Source organism: Tyto alba, unplaced genomic scaffold, assembly GCF_018691265.1.
Source record: "Tyto alba isolate M040663 unplaced genomic scaffold, T.alba_DEE_v4.0 Super-Scaffold_10, whole genome shotgun sequence".
Classification (NCBI taxonomy): domain Eukaryota; kingdom Metazoa; phylum Chordata; class Aves; order Strigiformes; family Tytonidae; genus Tyto; species Tyto alba.
This window is the reverse complement of record NW_024881262.1, coordinates 5,930,516-5,936,153: the sequence shown is the minus strand read 5'-3', so window position 1 is coordinate 5,936,153 and position 5,638 is coordinate 5,930,516. Positions and strand designations below refer to the sequence as shown.

General features: G+C 55.8%; 1 non-coding gene across 1 annotated transcript; it reads right to left on the bottom strand.

Moving 5' to 3' along the window:
* Window positions 1-518: 518 nt before the first annotated feature.
* TRNAV-AAC lies at window positions 519-591 on the bottom strand. The gene has a single exon. It is a non-coding gene; the product is annotated as a tRNA-Val (tRNA).
* Between the last annotated feature and the right edge of the window lie 5,047 nt (window positions 592-5,638).

Here is a 5,638-nt window from a genome sequence, read left to right as displayed (position 1 = left end):
GGGGACCCCGCTCCTGAGGGAGGCGAGGAGGAGGAGGGGAAAGGCAGCGGGGGCGCGGCGAAAGGGGAAACGGGAACGGGGCTACAGCCCGCTCCGCTGAATAGAACGGAGCGGTCTGGGCTGCCAACGGTTTCCCGGGAGGGTCGGGGAGAGTCGGACTGCAACTCCCATCATGCAGCGCGCCGCGGCCGGGCCCACCGTTAGGGCGGCGGGGGCGCTGTGCGTGCCGGGAGTTGTAGTCACGCCCTGTAGGGGCTGCGCGGCGTTCTGGGGCGGCCGAGGGGAAGCAAACGGGCTCCGTGTGCCCGCTGCTGTTAATGCCGCAGCGGCGCTGAGGAGCATCGCCGCCTCGCTGCTTCCGGCAAAAAAGAACCCGGGAAAAGGTGTTTTTAGAAGTTTGGGGGTGCTGGTGCGCAGCCCAGCAGGGATCAGGTTTGTTGCTTTCAAGAAGATAATCTGGGAGAGCGAAATTTATAAAAAAATTGGAGGAAAAAAAAAAAAAAAGCCATCCAGGCGCGTGTTTCCGCCCGGTTTCGAACCGGGGACCTTTCGCGTGTTAGGCGAACGTGATAACCACTACACTACGGAAACGCCGCTTGAACGTGCTCCCCGGCGATCCCTGTAATGGCGTCCACCCCTCACTCCCGTCACGGCCGGGCCCTCCCAGGGCCCCGCACTCCCTCAGAACCACCCAAAACCACCCAGAACCCCCCAAAACAACCCCCGGGGCGCCCCGCCGCCCTCCTCCACCGAGACTCTCGTCTCCCACCTCAGAGCCAGCACGTCACCTCTGCCCCAGCCTGTGGAGTGCTCCAGGGGTGTCATCGGCCACCACTTCTCCCCGGGAATAACGGCACCGGTGGGAACGAAGAACTAATACTGTGATCTTCCTTGGAATACTCGAACTGATTTTCAAATATATCTGTAAATATTTCACAGCAAAGCGTCATTCTGAAACAGTATTGCTTACACTGCCAACTCCACCTCCTGCTGTGGTTATGGGGGCTGGAAGGGAATGAAACACAGATAAGGAGAAAAATGCCAACAAAAGGAGCTGAAAATCCCAGGGAAATGAGAAGATGTGAGCACAACAGAAATCTCTGCCTGCTGGCATCAGTAAATGCAGGTGGGATGAGCAGGATAAATGAGGCAGGGCGGCCTGGGAGAGGTGTAAAGCTTGGCAGCTCCCGAAGGACCAAAACAGGGCAGTTTCAGTGTGTGTTTATCAGAAATCAGAATGAGACAGCCCCAGGCAAAGAGCAGAAAGGGAGCTGCTTGAGCTGGGCAGGGCAGGACCATCATAAAGCAGCCAGCGAGAGCGTGCAGGCAAGCTGGGAGCTGAACACAGCACGCGTTACATCAGGCAGGGTCTCCTCCGCAGGCCTCTCCCTACAGCTGGAGCTTGGAAAATGAGCAAGTGACTAATCCTCATGGATTTTCTGGTACACCAGGCACTGAAATGCCTGATCTTGGAAGGAGCTATAAAAAAGAACTTAGCTTTGCCATCCTTTGCAAAGGGAAATGCAAGCCAAACCCCAGCCGGTGGGAGGAGAAGTAAGAAAAGCCAAGAGAAATTAAATCGGAAAGGCTCCAGAAGAAAGCACTGACAGGGAAGGGAAAGGGGGAACAAGAAAGTTGGAAGCAAGCAGCGACAATATTCTGTTGAGTTTGGCAGTGGCAGCTGCAAGATTTCTTAACACTGTTGCTGTCATCATGCAGAGGTTTCCAATAGCTGCAGGGATGTGTGTATAAGAAGTGTCACAAAAGGTCATTTGGGAAAAATAAGCATCTGTATTAGCTCTTTTCATGCTTGCAACATCTCTCAGGTCCATGTGGAAAATTGTGTTCTTAGTGGCACACCACGATCACAAGATCCACTGTGCACAACTGTAGCACCCAGTGTGAAAAGGTTGTTGAAGTTGCAGCCATGTCTCTGCCCACTCGCACATTGCCCCAATATTCATAATACCCATTTTGCTCCTGCAAAGTCTTCAGCAGTCCCCGAGGATTAAATGTTAATCATTGCAAATAAACTAATAAAGCACAAAATACAAATTAGCCAATGAGTAGGTTTATTAGAGATACTATAATATTTTCAGTCATAGCTTGACAGCCACAGTTAAAGAAGAAAGGTCCTGTTCAGGTCACATGCTGTAACCTTCTCAAGGGAGCTGAATGGTCTCAGCTCTCACAGCTGCTGAAGTTGTCCGGCCTGGGAAAGGGTCAAATATCTTTACAGAATTTTTTCAAAACAACACATATATTTTAAATGTACATGAAGTTTTTTTCCCTAATGTCATTTACCTGGGACACCCCCAAACAGACTACCTTGACCAAGGGAAGATGCTGGTGTTGCCATGAAGTCTGGGGTGGAAGAGTCCAAGTGGCCGGTGCTACCGTATTTTGTTTGATTCCTTTGTTTGTTTGTAGGTAGCCAAAAGAACGTGGGATTGTCATGTCCTGGAGAGACAGGGAGGCTGTGGGGAAGAATGTCTATGCCTGAAGATGAAAAGTAGTGAGCAGACAATGATTCTGGCTGAGGCATCACTTAACCCACTGATTAATCAAGAAAAAATGGCAGAGCTCTTCCCTGAGCACCACGAGGTACCCGAGCTCTGTGCGTCTACCTGGACTGTGCTCACACTCTGCTCTTCAGTTCTCAGCAGAGGCTGTACGATGGACCTCGCTTACGGTGGCACCCACAGCATTCCAAACTCTGAAGGCTGCTTCTTGCCCCGTGGTGTTCTCTGGCTCGACCTGGACAGCTGTGATCTTACAGAGCACCTAACACAGATGCTGAAAGAAAGCGGCACTTCACAAGTCACCACAGCTGAGGAGCTGCTTGTACAAGGCTTAAAAGAAAAATCTATTATGTGTGCCTGAGCCTCAAGGAAGAGGTGACTAAGAATCCTAGTGAGGTGGAAAGAATTTACCACCTTCTTTAACATGAAATTATGGTTCAGAATCAAAGGTTTTCTTGTCCTGAAACCTTTTTCACCCTCCTAATGTTGGCATAGAGTCACCAGGGATTGACAAGCTCTGCTTCAATTCTATCATGAATGAATCATCATGATGTTGGCATAAAGATTTACTTCCACCCTAGTCTTTTCTGGTAGTTCCAGCCTCATCCCTGGAATTAAGCTTAATCCTTAAGCAAAGAGACGGTCTGCATGAAAAGTGAAAGTCAGTGCTCCTCCTAATAGGAAGTTTTCAGTTTGGACTGAAGGCTCCTCACTTCCCTGAGTGCCTTCCAGGGGATGCAGATTACTGTGATGGAATACAGGGGGGCTGAGCCTAACACGGTGCACAGAAAATGTTTCAAAAATCCATGCGATTTTATAACAGATTTCACTTAACGCTTAATGGGAAAGAAGCTGAGATTACAGCTACCTCGAAGCTCATGTCTAGGGGGAAGTCTGTGCCGATAACATGCCTTTTGAAAGTTCAATAAAAATCATAACATCTGGCACAATTACTTCCTTCTTAGTCCATGAATACACCGTTCTGAATAGGTGTAAAATATGTTTTTAAAGAGGTTCTTTACCCTAATGTTGTACGTAATGTTGTACATACGACCTAATGTTGTACAGCATATGCACAGCTACAGTCTGAGAGACCAAGAGCTCTACGATACTGCTTCATCCTCCGTTGTACCCGCAGCCTTTAAACGCCTCGCTTCTCCGTGGAAATCTCGGGGTCAAAAAGCAAACAGACAAAAAACGGCTCCGCAGGAACGCGAGGTGGCCGGGGCGAGCAGGCGTTGCGTGGGGGGAAGAGCATCCCTGGTGCAAAGAGAGGCGGTGGTGAAGGTAAATACCCTCTTCCACGGGTGTGCGGGGGGCTGGCTGCTTTGGGGAGAGGGGGGGGGAATTTCTGGGCCTAGTTCCTCGCCCAGGGGTCCTCGACTGAAACGGGCAAGGCCTGGAATTCAGGCCTGGGGCTGTAAGTCCAGCCCTGAAGTGGTGGCTCTAAAGCCCAGTCGCTCCCAGTTGTTCCCAGGTCCCAGCCGCAGCCCCAGGGAAGGGGCGGGGCGGGGCGGGGCGGGGCGGGGCGGGGCGGGGCGGGGCGGGGCGGGGCGCGGGAGCACGCGGTGCAGCCCCGGTGGGGAGGGGGGGGGGGGACGAACATTCCAAACTCCCGCCACTCTCTCCTTCCCGCCCCCTCGCCCCGCCGCAGCCAATGGGGACGGAGGAGGGGGATGCCTCTCCGGCCAATGGGGACGCGGGGGGGGCGTGGCCTCAGGGGCTTTAAGAAGGCCGGCGGGGGCGCCCCCACGTCGCGTGGCGGGTGGGGAGGCCCCGGTGTTACTAACCCTAATGGCTGCCGCCGCGCCCCCCGCGCCCGTCCGCTGTTTTACTCGCTGACTTTCAGCGGACGAAGGGAGCGGTGTGGGGTGGGGGGGGAAGGGAAGGAAGGGCGGGGGGTTCGCCTTCAAAAAAAAAAAAAAAAAAAACGTCAGCGAGGGGGCTCCTCAACCCCGCCCGCCCTGGGGTGCCTGTGTGTCCCCCCCCACGCACACACACTTCTCAGCCGGGGGCTCCCGCCGCCGCACCGCCCGTGGGCCGCGGCCGGCCGGCTCCCGCCACTGCCGCCGCGAAGAGTTCGCCTCTGTCAGCCTGGGCGGCGGAGGGGCGCGCCCCCCGCTCCGCCTCCGCGCCGGTGTGTGTGTTGGGGGGGGTGGGAGGGGACACGCACGACCCCAGCAGAGTAAAACGGGAGCGGCGCCCCCGGCCTCAACCGCCGCGCTTCCCTCAGCCGTGGGGTGCGCGGCCGGCGCCGCTCCGACACGCGCGGCGGCTCCCCGCCCGTGGGGGGGGGGGGTGGGTTCGTGGGGGTTGGGGGTCGCGGCCAGGCAGCGCGCGAGCCCCCCTTTACCCCACGCGCCCGACCGTTGGGGGCGCCCCTCCCCCTCCGCCCTCAGCGCTGAGGCGGGAAGAGGCGGAGGCGGGAGGGGGGAAGGGACCCCGGGGGGCTCACCCAGCCGACCGGACACCCCCCAAAATGTCGCTCCCCTCCAAGATTGGCGTTGCACCCCCTTCTTTCCAGAGAATGGCGGCGGTGGGAGGGCTGGGCTCACCGCCGCTGTGATCTTACCCAGGAAAGCCCTGCGGTGCTGGCAACTCGAATGTTAAATTTTAGTTCATCGCGCTGAAGGCATCGTGGGGTTTGCACGGTGATTTTTCTTTTAGAAGCGACAGGCGCGAATTTCCAAAAGCGTACGATCCTCCACGTATGGGATTGCTGGTGACGAATCCTTCGCTGATGTGTGGAAGGGCAGATTGTGAGGAAGGGAAAGCGCCAGGGCTTGTCCCCAGCCGTTCCTCTCCGTGCCACGCAGCAAACCTCCCCGCTGCATGCCGAGCCGCAGCATCGTCTCCCTGAAGGAGCAGCGCAGGGAGCCTGTCCTGTGCTGCTCACCAGCATGGAAACAAGGCTGCTTCATCACCTCGGCTGGCAGTTCCTACCATAGGCCAAACCTTTGCCGCGCTTCTGTGGCCAGTTATCAACTGGTTCTTGAAAATTTACCAGAAACGCAAGCTCACGTGTGTGCCCTGTGCGATGGAAACCAAGCGTGCACCGTGCAGGTCTTGCCTTGGCGGGGAGCAGACATGGCCCTAGAAACTGGGCCTGGGCATGA